The following is a 19,134-nucleotide window of genomic DNA, read 5'->3' as shown; positions in this document are numbered from 1 at the left end:
GAGACAATATCCACTTGCATGAAGAAACAATGCAGCTCGCCTCGTTAGCATGAATGGATTGCTGCAGCATTAGGCTACTGCCTCTATTGGCCCTTTTCCACCACAAGAACTTTTCCAAGAACCAAAGAACAAAGGTCCCTGGAACATGTTTCCAGTTTTGGGGACATCAATTGCACTGCCCGCCTCTTCAGGAGACCTGTTTTGAACAAGTCCAACTTTTTGAGTATGTTGCTTTTGACATTTATTTTACAGCAAACTAGAACAGAAAACAGTCTTCTGTTCTGCTTTACTAGATTATCACCTGGTCACCTGTCCCCCTTCAGTACACCATGGCGGGCAAAGCAGTTTTAGCTACCAGGGCTCAGGATTGAGTGACTTTCTCAGTGACACTGGAGCAGTAGCTGATCTATAGGCCCCTGGACGAAATCTTAACGCATATGAATGTAGATTAAGTGGAGGTTTTTGGATCTTTGGCCATGTTTGTTTTGAAACTCACTCCCTCTTATCCCTATTGCTTGCTGCATCTTACTAGATTAGCTCCTGCATGGTGCTAATACTCCGCTCTGCTCTCCCTTACTCATGCTCTTTATGTGCATACCTACATATAAGGCACACCATATAATCCCTGTAAATTGTGGGGCCCCCTCCACAGACTAAAACACCCCAAAGAATGTTATGGAACGTCTAATCTGTGATTTACCCTGCAAGTGAGCTAGCTGCCTGTCTAGCCCGATAGCTAAACTGTGTTGATTTAACATTTGTTCGGACTGTTTTGGATGTTTGAATCTGACATGTAAACACTGCAGCCTATATATTTTTGCTAGAGAGGCTTTAGGAAACACAATCTATCATTTTAGTTCATTAACTGTTAAATTTAACATCAAATAATCCCCTGAATTAATTGGCCTTTCACGGGCTCAAAAGAGGTTGCTCTTTCTCTACTGTATAAACATAAAATGTAATCCTTCAAACCAAGAGAACAGCTGAGTGTTATTATGGGGAACTAAGAAGTGCATTAATCCTTATTTTATGTAACCTTTAAAACATATTCTGACCCTTTAAGAGGAAAGAGAAAATCCTCCATCATGCATATCTGACTGATTCAGTGGCAAGTGGAGCCTACTTGTACATCAACTTTGTACGTGTGTGTTTGCACGTGAAGGCTACTTCCTTTTGCTTTCAATCGTCATTTAAAAGAGTCTTATCATTCCAAGATTTGCATTTGGACATTGGACAGTTCCTCGTCACATGTTGTAGATTATAAAGAGAATGAGGTGGGAAAAAAACGTGATTGAGGATTTATCAGAAGCTGTGTGCTTATCTGGGAAAAGTTTAATTAAATGTAATCCTGTGTTTACTGATGATGCAACTCTGCCATTCTTAAATCAAACAAGCCACTGCAGCTACATTTTTAATGTTTCGCTTTATTTAGACCATCGTGACTTTGCATGACTCAACTGTGCCAAAATTGTTCTAAAAGATGTTAATTATGCCTGAGGCTCATATTTGTTTGGACTCATTGCATCTGCATTAATTGATTTTTCTGGCCACATGGAGGCAGCAGAAATAGGCTGTGAAAATATCACTGACGTATGATCTTACAAAGCCGAGATGGCGAAACCTAAACTGTTTCACACACTTGGCAAATGCGGATCAGTATCAATTTGGAATCTTGTTTGTCTCCATCCATGTTTACGTACAAAATGTAAGTCCAATATTTGGTCTTATTTTATCTCTTCCTTCTTTCCACCAACTTGAGAAACATGTTTAGCTGCCAGTTGCTCAATTATGTTCACCAGTTAGTCAATAACAGTCTGCCATTTGGTGCGGAACAGGTGCCGTACTGTGAAAACCAAGTGGCAACCTTCGTGGCTGTGAAGTGAAGCCAATACAGAAGTACCAAAACCTGCAGTTCCTCAAACGTCCACTAGAGGCTGGCTACAGAACAAGTGAATCTCCGTACGTCCCCATGTTAAAATGTCCAATTTCACAGCAGAAATAAACATGTTTACAACCTGGTACAAAAAACAGTTTTGGTCTATATAGCCAATTTTCCCGCTCATGACAACTGTACTGATGGTGAATTTCTAGTTGATGCACCCATTCAAATTATATTAAGGTTTAAAGTTATGCAGAATTAACAGCGTGGCCGCTTTGACTGACAGGTAGGCGTTATTTCAGATGGCTTGTTTGAGCAACCAGGCGTCATTCGACCCACCTAAGGTCTACATATTTTGAGCTTCGGAAACCCGTGGGTGACGTCACGCATACGCTGTCCATTCTTTATACTGTCAGTGACTGAAACAAACTGCCTGCTGGGACTAGTATCAACAGTGATGAGACCGGTTGAGACTCAAGCAAAACAGAAATGTGGCAACAATGAGGTGAAAGATGCTGAAAGCTCCACAACACTGAGGTAATAATTCTCTGTGGGTTCATCACTGTGTATTTCACTCAACAGAGTTTATTAAACTACTGTTAATATAAAAATATGAATTATCTTTAAAATAGAAAAAAAATACCACAAAATGGTGAAAAACCAGCCATGCGCGTTCTTTTGAATTTGTACAATTTATTTAACCCATACTTGTTTCCCATGCCACACCCCAGCTTTGTCTTGTTTATAGGTCCTTAAAGGTTTTGTTGTGTTTTTTAGCAAACAAAAGGTACAGTCCACAGGTGTTTCTTCAAACGCATTGTTCAAATCCAGACATACAATTAATTGGCTGAGAAATGAAGTAAAGATTTGAAGCTGACAGGAAACGAGATCAGGTTTAAGAACACTCTCACAGCAGAGGGATTGAGTGAAAATGTAGAACAATGGAGCGGTGATTAAAGGTCTTGCGAGCTATAAGACCTGAGGCAGGAGACGTGCTCAACAGCAGGTAAATCACCTCACACTGCCGAAAGAAGTGACGACTCGGCAAAAGCCCCTCCCTGATTGGTGTAGCGAGGCGTGTTATGTGCTCACTCACACGTACTACGTCTTTAAGGCTTCTGATCTATATTTACCCAAGTTTCCGACTGATTGTGACACTGAAAAATATCCATGAGTCATGAGGCAGGGAACCGGAGAGGCGAGGTAGCGGGGAATGGGAATAAGACTAAAATCAGTTTAAGGAGGGATCAGTGGACCACGTTGGAAAAGAGACTAATTGAAGTGAAGGAGGGGGGTGGGAAGAAAAGAGGATAAAAATGGGATGGAGGAGAGCATTGAGGAGGAATAAGGTGGAGGAAGGGAGAGCTGAGGGGGGGGATCAAGCTGATGTAGTGTCTCCTCGCGCTTACTTTTTCCCTTTCTTACTTTTTCATCTTGCTTAAAACTGCCGTAAAAAAACTCAACAAAAGACAATGGTTCAACAGCAGATTTGCATAAACATAAAATATATTAAAACTGGCTACATTTCTGCAGCATGTAGTCGGCTGGTCAACTGCGGTTTTGCCAGCCTAGCTGCACCCACTCACCCGTCACATGGGTGTAGTCCAGCTTACACTCATTACCACGGCATTACCATTCACCACGACAGTGTGCTTGTGTTCTTGTCTGTGTGTATTTATGTGAGCATGTTCTCATCTACTTGCAAGTGGTGGAGTTTATTGATTAGTTGGACAACATACTAAATTACCCCCCTTTTGCCCCTTCTCTTTTGTGCCCTATATCCAAGTCTTACTCTAAGCTCACTAATTAACTCATTATGTCTTTGATCCATTCAGAAAACAAGCAATAAAACAACAAGTTGTGGTTTTACAGGGGGTTATTTTTTGGCAGTGTGGAATCAGATATGAGAATGAAATCTGTTCTCTAATAAAAGAAAAGTATCCCTTCAAGATATTGAAACACTGAACAGACTCTAACAATTGTGACATTTAATCAATCTCCTTATGAAAATGCTCTTTTCACTTTCATAAGAGCTCAGGATCAAGAACATAAATGAGGGATTCAGTGTCTTGCTCTAAAACACTGCAGGACATTGAGCGAGTGCGTCTGAACTCAAATTATCCAATTGTGAAGCCACTTTTCAGCTGTTTTGTAAAGTAATTTAAAGGCGTTGTAGTGTAAAATTGCCTCTTTTGTATATCTGCCTGATCAGCATGTGCGGAAGTGTTGTGAGCTGGGGGGAATTACTGCAGATCAGGCAGGAAGGGGCTGGATTTGTGTTGTGTTTTTGTATTAGACAGGCCCAGCCTTGTTAGAGAATCCACAAGGGCTCAGTGTTAAAAACTGGCAGAACTATCCAACTCCTGATCAACTACAAATCACTCACAAAAACAGGCAAGGAAGCTAACTGGAAATACCATGAAATTTTAGGATTAAGTAAAAAAAAAAGAAAATATGCTGATTTACTCTTTGATTCACCAAAAAAGAAAATTGGTGATTAAATGATCAGGCATGATGGCAGCCTTCGCAGAAGGTGTATAAGGGAATGCTCTCATAGTGAAACTTGATTCTTATAATCCCAAAGTCCAAATGAGAGTTCTGACTGCAACTCTGTGTATGTGCGTGCATGCACGTGATTGTGTGACATTTTATCTTACACAGTGTTAATTTGTTATGTTGTAAAAGGCCTTTAAAGGCGATTATCAGAATCTTATATGAAGACTGACATCCTCTTTCACTCTCCTGCTGAACTGAAATCTGTAACAACAAAACATGCAATTCTGCTGCATCATAGTGGTTTTATAATTAATACTATTGTAATATTCTGTTTTATAAATGTATATTTGTTCGATTTTCTTCATCCTTCCCATAGTGTTTTGTGCAAACTACCAATTCTGAATACATTTGAAGACGGCTCTACTATAAATAACAGTTTGCTTGACTTTGTTTTAAATACGAAAATGTACATAGCATCCCTATATAAATACACCCCTGTTCTATACTGCAGACTCCTCCACAATGTAAACATTTTTCTCTTCTCCCACATACACTGTAAATCTAACATCCCCACCCTCCATAACATTTGACCTACATGTCAACCCCTTCACAAGGTGCTTTATAGAGGCATAGAAATGATAAATGATGTGATGCATCTCTCTTATCGTAAATTTAGATTATCCTCTCCCTAATAACCGCCATCTAACGCTTTAAAGAGGTGACGTTCTCCAGATTTTCTGTCGTGTTTGACAGTGGTGGTGTTGTCTTATGATAATGATAATGCCACACTGCCACGTCAGAGGAGTTGAGCTTTCGCCACAGTCATTCGGCCAAAGTTGATGCCTTCTCTTTGTTAACCTCTCCCTCCTTTTATACTTTCTTCACTCTACTGCTTGCCATCTCTCTCCCTTCTCCTCTATGACTCAGTTCTCTGATCTCACTCCCTTAAAGCAGTCACATGGATCTTTTTTTTTCTCTCTTCTGAATGACCACAACAAACTTTGACCAGAACATTTAACTGGCATCAGCTGCCCAAGACAATAAACATGCTGTGCAGTGTCTCCTTGACTTTTTCCACAGCAAGCCAAACTTCTGTCCCTCTCACATACTGCTCTTACTGGATAACATTTCACCGATAGTTCACTCACTGTGCTGGTATGTAGTTCACAGTGATGTTAACTCATTGATTCACGACCTATGATACTGGTACACCAGGGGGGACTTCTGTAGTTGCCAGAGTGCATGGAAAGATTGTGGATTAAAAATGTATTAAATAGCTCATTAAAGCCTTCTTCCTCTAATCCTTAGAAGATAGATATGTGGATGTATAGTCATTTTATTTGTTTTGAATCTAATGGTTGGTGTATTTTTGATTGATTTATTTTACATTTTTATTATACTGTGTCATCTATTTATCTAGGGTTCGTTGGGGCCTTTCTGTGGAGTCTGCTGTTCTGTGTGGACTCCTCCCACAGTCCAAAGACATGCAGGTTTAAAGCTCAATTAGTAACTCCAAATTTGCCCATAGGTGTGAATGTGAGCATGAGTGGTTGTTTGTTCCTATGTGTCAGCCCTGTGATGAATTGGTGACGTATCCAGGGTGTACCCCGCCTCTCACCTAGTGCCAGCTGGGATCGGCTCCAGCGCTCATGACCCTGATAAGGATAAGCGGTTATGGAAAACGAATGGATGGATCTATTTACTTATTCCTTTATTATGTCATTATGCAAAACTGAAATCTTGGTTAAGAGTTCAGATATTAAACCATACGAGACAGATTACCATTAAAAATAGTTCACTAAAAAGATGGACAAACATTTAAAATATTTGACTAAAAGTAATAAATAAACATAGTTTACTGGAACGTAAGCGGCACTTGAACTTATCAGACACTGGGTTAATAATTTAGAAGTAATTCAAATAGTTTGGAAAAAACAAACCTTTATACACTGTGCTATGATTTAGAGACACTTTATTATTTATGATACTTATGTGATGGATACACAGTATAGTATAGTACATATGTATGATCTGAACATGCGAACACAGGAATTTGCTACCTGATATGAGCAATAAAGTCAGTTACCGGCTTCTGACAAGTGTTCTGCTCGTACAGTCGTTACCTATTACCTAATTAATGGCCGCTTTTAAAAATGTCAGACACCGTAATGTGCATAACAGCATGAAGCCACGACTTATTGTTTTATTGCTGACTGGTGGTGCTGCGAATTATCCATAGCAAATTATTGGTAACACGTAGCACAGAGACACAGTGTCCAGGAGCTGTAGATGTTTCTAAGAGATTAGCAGTTTGAGGGGCCAGTATGAAGTGAGATTAAGACATTCCCTGCATGTTCTCTGTGAAATCGGCCTATGTCTGACCACTCAAATCATTAACATGTGATTACTTTCACTTCGCTGAGGCTCATCTGTCAATCATATTTCATGTGAGGGGAAAGGGGAATGGTGAGTTCAAGTTGCACGGTCAAGTATCTGTTAGAAGTGACAACGTCATCTAAAAATAAATATAACGTTCATATTAATGTTAAAATGTAAGATCTGATCCAGGTAGTGTGACCCCAAATGTCATTCTATATATATTTACAGTCTCTGTAATTTTACAATGTTGGCTTATCCTGTACACAACATCAACTCCTTCTCTCTTCTTCTTCTTCTTCTTCTTCTTCTTCTTCTGTCCTCTGTCACCTCAGGTCTCAGGTTTGTTTCTCATTTATGTCCCCACAAAACCCACCACAGCTAATACTTTTTCACTACTTTTAACCAGATTGTAATGCATTAATTAAATAGGCCATAAGTTTCGTATTTATATTCACAATTTAACAAGTTCTGTTTTTTAATTCGACTGACCTAGTGTGTGACCTTGTCGCATTATGTCTCATGTTGTGTACATACACTATATTGCTCATACATTAGGGTAATAATCTAAAGCCCTAAGTGGATTAGGTGTAATCTTCTTACTGTGCCATATTTAAGCATTTCCACATATATGGAATGATAGTTACTGCCAAATCCCTTCAGGAAATCTAGCACACCATTACTCAAAGCTGTGCTAATTTGTAAAGCTCTAAACTGCAAGCATACATCTGTATCACAGGAACCACGACTGCATGAGAGGACCCAAACAAGAAACTGAGGTATGACTGAGCAAACTGCAAACAAACAGCTGTATCACAGGTCCAGCAGCTGTGCAGCATTGCCAAGTAAACTGTGGTAGCTTGCAGCCGACTGTTACACTTGGCTGCATCGCAGAGTAAACTGTTGCATCACTTGGATTCAGTCGATTAGATCCATTAACATGCAGGAACGGGTTTTGCTGCTATGGTTACCTGCAGTTTAACAGCCCTGATTTACACTGATAATACCTGTCAGCTAATTAGAAACAAGTGTTCTTCTGTGGTTTTGGTAGGGTATAACATATCTTCATTGTTTAGGAACACTAACAAGTGGATCAGATCGTTTCATCACTGCGGCAGTCTTTTTGGTGCCTTTTAAGTCTATATATATGGGCATGTCACAAATAGGAAAGTATTACTGAGACTGTCCTCCCAAGAAAAACAGAAGCATCAGTTGTTTCAGCAAATGCCCCAAAGCAGCTGTATCACAGGTCCAGCAGCTGTGCTGCATTGCCAAGTGAACTGTTGTAGCATGCGGCCGACTGTTAGACTTGGCTGCATCGCAGAGTAAACTGTTGCATCACTTGGATTCAGTCGACTGGATCCATTAACATGCAGGAAAGGGTTTTGCTGCTATGGTTACCTGCAGTTTAACAGCCCTGATTTACACTGATAATACCTGTCAGCTAATTAGAAACAAGTGTTCTTCTGTGGCCTTGGTAGGGTATAACATATCTTCATTGTTTAGAAACACTAACAAGTGGATCAGATTACCTTCACGAAGAAGATTAACTTAATTTGTTGGATGATTTAGGTTAGATTACAGAAAAGGTACAAATTGAATGCACGATTCAAACAAAAAAATCAACAAAAGCAAATGTGAATTCACCAATATTATATAATATTCAGTGCAACAGAAGCTTCAGTAGATATTTAAGTCACATGATTTTTGAAACACATCTGTTTCTGCTGCAATTTTTTGTAAAGAACATTTTTTTCACGTCCACCAGCATAAAATACTTCATTTCAATTTCCTTTTAGCTTTTTCAGTTTTTTTATGCCCAATTTAAAACAAAACATGCATCAAAAAAGTCCATGAAAATGCATTTAGTCAAAGTCTTTTTGGGTAACATTGCTCATTGTTTGATGTTATAAAATGTCTCTCATTGGAAGATAATAAAAGACTTCAGTTGTGTTTTCGGAAAGGAGCCTTTTGTGGCTTTATTTATTTGTAGAGCTTGTGAGAAAGGCCGCGTTTTTCTATTACAGTGTAATGTTCTATGTGAAAAGCAATGTTCTTTCAGTCGAAAATTGTTTCATCACTGCGGCAGTCTTTTTGGTGCCTTTTAAGTCTATGTCTATATATCTGGGCATGACACAAATAAGCAACTATTACCGAGACTGTCCTCCCAAGAAAAACGAAAGCATCAGTTGTTTCAGCAAATGCCCAAAAACATATGTTTAGGTTCAAGTGACAAAGCCCTCAAGCAGCCATAGTAATTATGACTCTTGTCCGTCTGGAAGAAAGAAGGAAGTAAAGTGACATTGTTATAGAGCCACAAAGTCCACAGCAGGAGACAGTCTGGGTGGCTGGATAGGTCAGACCACTGATCATTCTCTGCTTCATACCACCAGTGAACGTCAGTTTCCTTTACCCAATTTAGCCATTACTGCTCTCATGTGGTCATTCCCTTATTGTAACTATGACGCTGGATGCGTAACTTTTTTGAAGCACAACTATGATCTTTCCCTATCCCTAACAAAGTTGTTTTTGTGCCTGAACCTAACCCAACCTTAAAACACAGGGTTGAAAGATCAGACAAACGGTGATTTGAACCAATCTGAAACCCTTCATTGTGAAAGCCTGCTAGATTCGGGTGCCAAGCACAGTGAAACATCTTCTCAGGGCTGTGATTTTACCTGGACATAGGCGGGAGAAATATATTCAAGAAATACTGCACATTTCCTACTGCTTGTACACTCTGTGTTTGTAGGCTCCCCCAGGTCTGTCTGGCAAGCTCAAGCTCAAGGACAGATAGATAAGAGGACACACACACACACACACCCACACACACTCACTGAGCATACACACACACACACACACACGTTTCCAAAACTAAATCAAATATTTATCAAATTCAGGGTAAAGTTAGAAAGGAATGAAACGCTGCCTCAAATAAAAACTCCATGAAGTATTCATTAAAGTGTATGTTCTCTGTCCATGTCAGCTTCTTTTCATGTCAGCCTAGAGGGGGTGTACATGTATTATTTACCCTTGTACAGTGAGGTGTGCCTACATGTATAGAATATTATATGATTCAAAAGGTGTACTTAATCTGAACTTGAACTTTTGCTAGAGTGTGCATTCATGACCTGTGAGGCAAACAAAGAAAAACTTGCAAAGGAGTGTGCGCACACACACACACACACACTTTTGACATGTTTACTGTGTGTTGCAGTTCTGTACACTTTGGATTTGACCGTGAATCTAATAATCTAATCAAACACACCGCAGAGCTGTTCACACTGATGTCCTCCTAGATCCAGTCAATCCAGTCAAGCAGCAATTTTGAAGCGACTAAAAACGTGTCAGATGAGTTTAGAAAATGACATGACTAACTTTGAAACACTCCAAGTGAGATGAATTCATCTCAATCTCTCTGCTATGAGTGCAGGGGTATGCTCGGGGTGGCCTCAGCGTGCCACCCTTTAGGACCGCCAATAAAAATATTGTGCTAAAAACTGGTGAAAAACTGTTTTAACCTCTAACTCCACATTTCAGTAATATATCGTTTAAAATCTTTTCACGTTTTCAGCAACTATTTTCCAACATATTTAATGTATTTGGAAAGAAATTTCAGAATTGCCTCTGCCTCTGTTGCATAATGCACTGGTTCCCTAAACTGTAATACAAGTACCAGTGGTTGTACGCGACCTCCCTATAGTGGTACAGTATCTTGAGGAAATAAATGAATTTAAAACATATACAAAAGAGATACTACAAAGTTTTAAATGAAAATAAACAATGAGACTGCTGGAACATAATTAAATTACAATTAATTTGTTTTGCATTTCCTGTAATACTTTGTTTTAATATCAGCCCGTGGTTGCCATCTTCATTTATACACCCATGACTCATCCATGAGCTTAAATGTGACAGAAAGTTAAAAAGATAGTAAAAAAAATTGTGACTCCAAACAGAAAATATTAAGAAGAGATATGTGGATAAGAAGTAACCCTTTTCAACAACATTCAACCAGAAATAATCTTTTTATTGGCAATAAACCTGCCTCCTGCATGAACTGTGTGTAATTGAATACGGTCGGCCTACGATGCTGTATTTTGACATCTGTCATAATGGTGGTACTTGGAGAGCTTAATGTTTCCTGAGATGGTGTAAAATATTTGAGAAATAAAATACCTATATTTACTTTAGAAAGGATCATTTTGTGAGATTATGGCTTAAATGTGTTTAACCTTATACTGCGAATATAATCTGTATTCTCTCCACCTTTAATGTCATTCATTCTGGGGGTTTTATAAATGCGCTAAATGCAGTAGATTTTGGTCGTTTTACGTGGTTGTGTGTGTTCCAGTGTGATCTTCCAGCTAGCAGTTGCCAAGTTGTCAACAGCCTCACCGAGTGGATTCCAGCAAAGCCGATTGGAGATGTGAATACCGGCTTGCAGGATCTAAAGTACTTGCATTTAATTTACAGATACAAACATAAATGTGCAAGTTCACAAAACTGTGGTTGCGGTTACAAAACCTTGTTTCCAAGTACACCTTTTTGAATGATATAATACCCCATATATTTAAACTTCACAAGGTATTTTCAGCAATAACGAGCTCCCATTAAGAATGTACGTCAGGTTGGGGTGTCGATTAGCTCAGTTGGTAGAGCATCCGCTTCATGTACGCAGCCCAGGTTTCAAATGAGACCTGTGGCTTTTTCCTGCATGTCATTCCCCATCTCTCTCTCCCCACATTCCTGTCACTCTTCAGCTGTCTCTGTCACAAATAAAGCTTGAAAAGGCCAAAAAATATCTTTAAAAAAACAGAATGTATGTCAGGTACTGTGAATCGACAATCAGGCGAGCCCTAATGGGATTTCACTTCCTGCAGTGTGTACACAAGACTGTATAAACAATGTTAAATCAAGCGGAGATGAAAGCGAGTAGCTTAATCTGAATTCTTTCTATGCCTTGGAGATAATATAAGAAAGTTGACACTGCACTCCTGGGTGAAGTAAGAAGGGGTCAACATGAACTCATGGGCGCGTGGTCATCACAGCTCCACATCACTTCCCTCTCTCTCTTGCTCATACCTCCCGGTGCTCCCACACTACTCTTCTCCTGCTTCACCCTCCCCTCCTCCACTTGCCTGTGTATCTCATTTTAGCATCGACTATCTGTAAGCCAAGAGCTGCTGTCACCAGATCCCCCAGTCCCGCAGGGTTCTTAGGAATGGCATGTGTTCCCAATTGGCAGCTTAACAGACGCTGACCACACAGCTACAAACCAGGGGCTTTCTTAAGACCAAGGTGGGTGAGCTACAGGTTGTAGGTTAGAGCTTATGAACCGCACCATGAAGTGAAGGTTAGGATTCACAGGGAGGCAGTTCCCCAAGATTTCTGACAGCAGGAGAAGGAACTGTCGACTAATGGATCAGAAAGGTGCACACAGGTTTTGTGCAGGTGTCACTGCTTTGGTTTGTACCCCCTATCACTCCTTCCCAATACTTCTGCACACAGATAATGTCAATGCTGCTTCTCAGGTTTCAGAGGAAAGTGGCACAGTTCCTGAGCGGTGACGATAGCCCAACTATGCCAGCGATTAACACCCTCTGTACATTGGTGCATATCTGGGTGTGACTGTGTGCCTGTTTATAATACGGAGTATGTTTAAATGTACAACAATGTGTGCATTGTGAGAACTGGAAGTACGTGTCTCGCACTTGCAGACACACAGGCTTCATTCACATTTTTTCCCCCTGGCACATAGAGCCAGATAACAATTTATAGTTGTAGCTAGATGAGGAACTTGAAATTGAATCATCAACATTATTCCTGTTCTCTCTTTTTCTTCCTTTTCCTCTAAATGATGACACTAAAAACACATCCTCTTTATGCTCTTTTTTGGCTGACTTAACTCCATTTGTTTATCCTTTAACCGACTTCCTGCAAGGACTTCCCCCTTTTGCCCTTTCCCTTATTGATCTTTCGTGCCATCATTGTCTGTTGTTCTGTTCTGTCCTTTAACGATTCATGTAATGTCTCCACCCCCACTTTACGCAGAGAGATAATTCAATTTCTCCATCCTTCGCTTGCCCTCTGTGTTTGTTCTCTCCATTACTGTTCTATTTTGAGATCGCTGCACTTTTGATGATGAAACGGTGTGTTGAATTAGAGATCAATGTAAATCTGGCATGAAGAGTCACAAATCTCACTACTTTTAGCAACACTCATGATGTGGCTCTAAACATGGCAGCACAACAATTGGATGTTGTTCATTTGATGGTCTTAAAGACTTCAGTGGTCCACTGACTTTTACTCTAGCGCCACCATGAGCTTGACATTTGCAGTTTTCTGTTGGATGGATTGTCATTCAGTTTGAAACTCACAGGATGAATTATAATAATTTCACCTAACTGTACATCTAGCGCCATCATCAGGACCGGCTGTTCTTTGTCTAAATGTTAACATGCTAAACTAAGATAAAAAAATAAAAAAAACATGTCTGAGCTTTAGCATTAAGCTCAAATCACCACTGTAGTAAATGCACTCTCACGTAGCTGCTAACATGGCTATGAGCCTCTTGTTTATCTCTCCATCCCTTGGCAAAGCAAGAGGAAAAGGACAGTCAAAAGAAAGGCAGAGCAGAGCAACATAGGCCAAATATAACTCCTGAGTTCTGGCAGTGAAAATGGAGTGCAAGCAAGCAGCTATTTCTTAGAAAGAGGGTTACAGTCGGTTATATAACATCTCTAAACTTTTCTCATCTATGTCATTTCCTTACTTTTTGTTGATTTTTCAGTTTCACTTTAAGAATGTGTCTCTTTTTTTGCATGCTGCAGCATATACAGGGTACTATTTCTGAGACATTCTGGTTAAAATACTTTTTTATAGCTTGAGGAGAACCATGCAGTAGTGCAGTTAAGGGATTTCTCTTGCTCCCACATCCTCAGGCCTCTTTGTCCTGCAGACATTGGCATCTCCTGGGTAGAAACACAGATATGCGCACTCACAAGCATATGCCGGCACACATGCATACACGGAGGTAAACCGGTAATTAGAGGTACTGTAATTGTGACTTCACATTGCAAACTGGCGGGGCAGTGTTGCCAAGGAAGGTTTGTTGACTGTAGGATTATGACAGGGAACTTAGATGGTATGTGTTTATCTACATTCTGCAGCGGTGAGAGCTGCCGTTTAAAATATCCTCCAGGTTCTCAGTAATGGAGGTGGCTCAGGCTGTAAAGTTCAGTGGCTATCATCAGCATCGTCATCATCATTGTGACTGCAGTCATCATGTATTACTGCCTCAGTAGAGGAGGATGACATAAATATTAAATTATGTCATGCAACATGAGTCACTTTTCATTGTGTAATGTTGGAGTTTAATCTATGTTGCCTCAACTTCTGTCTACAGCGGTAATAGAAGGTTATATGGTAAGCCACAAAATACTCGGGACGTGACAAGTCAAGACAACATTATGAGGACTCCCCACAGAGAAAACCATTAAATGTTATGGTTACTAACTTGGTTTTTGGTTAAGATGTAAGGTAAGGCTTGCATGTAATGATTATGCCTACATTTAAGATTAGATTACAGGATCAGTGTGATTTAGTGGCATCTAGCGCTGTATTTGCTGATCGCAACCCTGTCGCCTCATCCTCTCCTTCCAACATAAACTATGGTGGCGGTGAAATGTGCAAAAAACATTATCGGACATATCTAGAGTCAGTGTTTAGTTTGTCTGTTCTGGGCTACTGTAGAAACAGAGTGATTCAACATGGCGGACTTCATGGAAGAGGGCCCGCAGCATCTGTAGATACAAAAGGCTTATGCTAAAGTAGCTGCAGTAGTAGTAGTCTTATTTCTTTACAGTTATACACTAATATAAACATACTTGTTCATATTACATTGCATGTCTGCCATTATAAGTGAATAGCAAACAGTCTTACACACCGGACCTTTAAGGCTTGGTAGAAACAGTCACGATTAGCCTTCTGTTAGATCCAGCGTTCGATCCAGCAGTCCAATAGATGTCAGTTCTTACAGCTTCACTGGATTCCAGTGCCGGGCCATGTTCTTCATATTTGATAGTTTTTAGGATTATACATGGGAAGAAGGTAACAGGTAGAGGGTAAATAATATATAGAACGTGACAATCTTGATACGTTTTCTATTATCCACCTTTTCCTATCTTGACCTATGCAACTTAAACTTGTTTCACAGCTGTTCTTTTATACCTCTTTTCTCTATATATGTATAATTTGATGGACAAACATTGTCTGTTTGTTGTTCTTTTTCGGGAACTGTGTAAATTCCAGGAACAGTGATGGAAATAAATCGAATCATTCTTCTTCCTCTCTCCGTGACAGGTCTGACATTGTTATATTTTTGCAAATGCATTACAATACTGTGAATAAACCAAAACCAAAATCCCCTGAGAAATAATTTTACTTGACGCAGTGACATGACAAAAACAAGTCTGTTTGTGTGTGTGTGTGTGTGTGTGCGTGTGTGTGTGTATGTGTGTGTGTGTGCGTGTAGGACTGTGAGCGACAGGTGGTTCTGATGACAAAGTCAAATATTTGACACTGGCTAATTACAACGGTAGTCTTGTGACTTTATGCGGTCATATTTTCCACAGGTGTTGAAAGCTCTTGTTATCCAGGTACTTGTGGGTCAGACTGTACACGTCAATATAAGCATACTTGCATGTGTGTGTGTATTTGTGAATACACAGCAAGCAGACCATAACAGCAGGAAGTTCAACATCAGATAAAAAAGAAATCCATCATATTTTCTCTCTCTCATCCCCCCCACTTTTTAAATTCCCACACACAATCACAATAAATCCTCCCACAACAATATTTCCATTCATGCCACCGCAAATAACTTTCATTTAAGTCGCACATTTCCAAGCTATTATTCCTTTTTGTGGCATTCTCAAACCCAAATTCCCATGTCCCGATTTCCATATCGTTCACATGAGCGGCAGATCAGCAGATTTCTTGTCCCACCCCGCTCGGAAATAAACAAAGGCTGCTTTTCAGGACTTCAAAGCGCTAGAGGGAATGAAAATGGGCTGTTGGGTAGCATAAAATATCAAGGTGAGAGATTAGGGCTTATCAGACATTTCCTTTGAGGAAAAAATGTTCTCCATGTGGCTACTGCTGAACAGCAAATAGTGGAAGTGGAAGAGGTGTCCATGTGTTGCAATGAGGTCAGGAGGTCAAACACAGGTGATTTATGGACTCCTGGAATGAAGACTCTTATCTGCACGTTGTCCTCTAGTTCCTTTAATTTCTTCCTTTCATTTGTGCCCACTGTCACTCTTTTGTGTGCTCGTTTGACCTAAGAACCCAAATATTAGTAGAGTGTTGACTTTCAAAGAAACACACACCGCCATACACGTTTGTTTACAGCAGCTTTTTCAACAGTTTTACGGAGAGAAAAGGGAGACAAAATGTTCTTAAAACAGTCTTATTGTTGGATCATGGATTGAGTTTCCAGTGTAAATCACAAGTGCAGAGCATTGGAGACAAGGTCAGCTAAAACAGACCTGACACCAAATGCCATTCATTCATAAAGGTCTGGGTTATTGAGTCATTCAGTGTAGCACCACGGGTCCTGAGGGGAAAGCACCTGAGTTATTGGGGATCAAATGCCCCATCATGGGTCAGGCAATACCCTACCGCCCCCCAGTGGTCATGGGGCAAATGCAGATGACCTTGAAGCTGAATTGATATGATAAAACAAACACAATATTTTATTTAAAAAAAAGGTTTTGTGTGTGCATGAGTATTGTGACTGCAAGGTGCTTCAGGCCTCATATTTTTTATTTGATATGCAATAGATAACTGAACATTCAAAGAGTGTAACAGGACAAAGTGTCACAATCTTGGAAATTACCCATCAGTGTACTTCGTCTGGCAAGCAGCAGTCAATGAAAATGCAGCGATAGAGCAAATCTGACTCTGTGTATGTGTGACAGTGTAACTATGAGTCATTTACAATGCTGTACGTGACAACGTTCACACATAACTTGACCCAAAAAAAACTCCCTTGACACTGTTGCACATTTCTGGGGACTTTTGCGTCAGAGTTTTGACAAGTAGATCTTTTCTTCACGACGCACAAAGCCTCAACTGTGCTCATAATGGACTGAAAGAACAGCTGCTCACATATCAGCTCCAAGACTGTGAACCACGCTGTCTGGTGAAAAAGCCCCTCTGATGCAGGTGGCAGCCAGCTCCAAGTGTGGATGTGTACTCCACAGCACAGGTGGACTCCCTGGTGCAGGTGCACGTATGATCGGCCCTAGTGCTGCCAGAAGGACTCTGGCCGGGCTGTGCCAGTACAGCAGGTGCTTTCTGCACCCTGAACTCTTGTTTCTCACCAACACTGCAAGTGTGTGATTATGTCAGAGATTGCAGTTTGAGCCGAGCAACATATTTTTTTCTGCCTCTCTCTTCACTGTCCAGAAACATTCAAATGTAAAGACATCATCCCTCTATATTTATATCTTTTCAGTTTTCATATAGACTTACACAATCAGGCAACTAAGTACACACACACACACACACATACAAGCTCCATTAGACTAAACTGTGCCCAGTCCCCAGAGTTAATGTTTAGACGCACTATGCCTGCTGAGATATACACAGCAGGCGGCGGGGACGCTGGGCTGAAGGTCAGCCCTGCATGTGCTGTTTGATCTTTTCCAGCCAACAGCGAGCCAAATGACATGGATTTTAGAACCTGAGGGGGAGGTGGGAGGCTGGCAAGGCAGCACAGTCTTTACAAGCTCTGATTGACCTACCTGACACAAAGATTTTAAATAAAAGACACACAATCGCCTCAGGAGAAATAGGTCAGTGGTGTGTGTGTGTGTGTGTGTGTGTGTGTGTGTGTGTGCGTGCGTGCGTGCGTGCGTGAAATAGAGAGAGAGAGGGAGAGGCTGATTGGCCAACAGACAGTATTAAACAGATTCAGATGTATCCAAAAGAACGGGATATTCTGCGTATTTGATTAATAGACAAGAGGCAATAGACAAGGGATCAACTAAATGAACAAGTCTCCAATCTAAATCATAATAACATGGTGTTCCAGCTTTAGAAATATTTTGTCCTCTTAAAAAAATGCAGCTAAGAGTTTATTCAAATGATCAAAAGCTTATTAAACAATGACTTCACTGTGGAACATTATGATTTATAATGTACATCATTTTAAAGCCAATGCAATTGCTCTGTGACACATTTAGCAACCGTACTGAATGAACGAACAAGACTACGTCACTCTGTGACGCCGCACTTTGAGCTTAATGTTAACATGCTCACGATGATGATGCCAAAGCTGATGTTTAAGTGCTGTATTGTTCTCCATGTTCGCCATGTTTCATTGTCTTCTAATGTGTGTGTATCTAATATGTTGGAGCCATATTGAATCCTGGAGCTATAATTAGAAAATATATAAACTTGGTTTCAGTTAATTGTGGTATTTTTATTTATAAAAGAAATTATTATGAAGGAAATTATCTAAGCCATCCTAGTTTAAAATTTAAAAAGGTGAGAAATGTTTATTTTAATTCAACCTGACTGTGACGTCTGTAATGCGCCTCCCACAGACAGGTGGCTATTTAATTTTATCAATGAATGTTTTGGAGTTGTTATGGGCGGAGTGTTAAAGTTTTCCGACCACACACTCATGCCGAAATGTTTTTGGACCTTGCTTGTTAAGTTACTCATTTAATTTTGTTTTATAAGTTTTGAAAGTCAACCGGAGATTAATGTTCAATAAATGACTTGGATGGGCGTCGTCTCCACGCGTGCTTACTAAAACGTGTGTCGTAACTCTGCACCCTAACCTCAACTGCCTCAAAGAGGAAAACTGAAAGGATTAGGCAGTACAAATGTCCCCAGCCATTACTGCACCTTACAGAAGGTGGTGAATGCTTCAGTTTAGGTTAACATTCATTTTTAGGTTTACACACTTCGGAGTTGTTTGTGAGTCTATTTCTTTTTACGGTTTTATACCTCTATGTAAGGCTCTTGTGCAACTACTTCACCATTTATTTCTTGTTTATTCATGTACAAAAAGAGTTCATTATGAGGTCAGTCTACTGATAGTATAAAGAATGGACAGTGTATGCATGATACGTTGGCTGTCCTGGCCTCTCGGCTAATCTAAAAAAGATATGGATCAACCTGAGGCGGACCAAATAATGCCTGAGTGCTCCAACAAGTCGTTACAATCTGTAACGGCACCGACCTGCGGCCACACTGTTGTAATTTGAACAGGTGAATTATATAAAAATTCAAATTTAGTACAGTTGTCATGAACAGGGAAACTGTTTTTTGTAGACTGTAAACATGTTTATTTCTACTGTTAAGTT

Source organism: Larimichthys crocea, chromosome XI, assembly GCF_000972845.2.
Source record: "Larimichthys crocea isolate SSNF chromosome XI, L_crocea_2.0, whole genome shotgun sequence".
Classification (NCBI taxonomy): Eukaryota; Metazoa; Chordata; class Actinopteri; family Sciaenidae; genus Larimichthys; species Larimichthys crocea.
Note: the sequence above shows the minus strand (reverse complement) of the source record.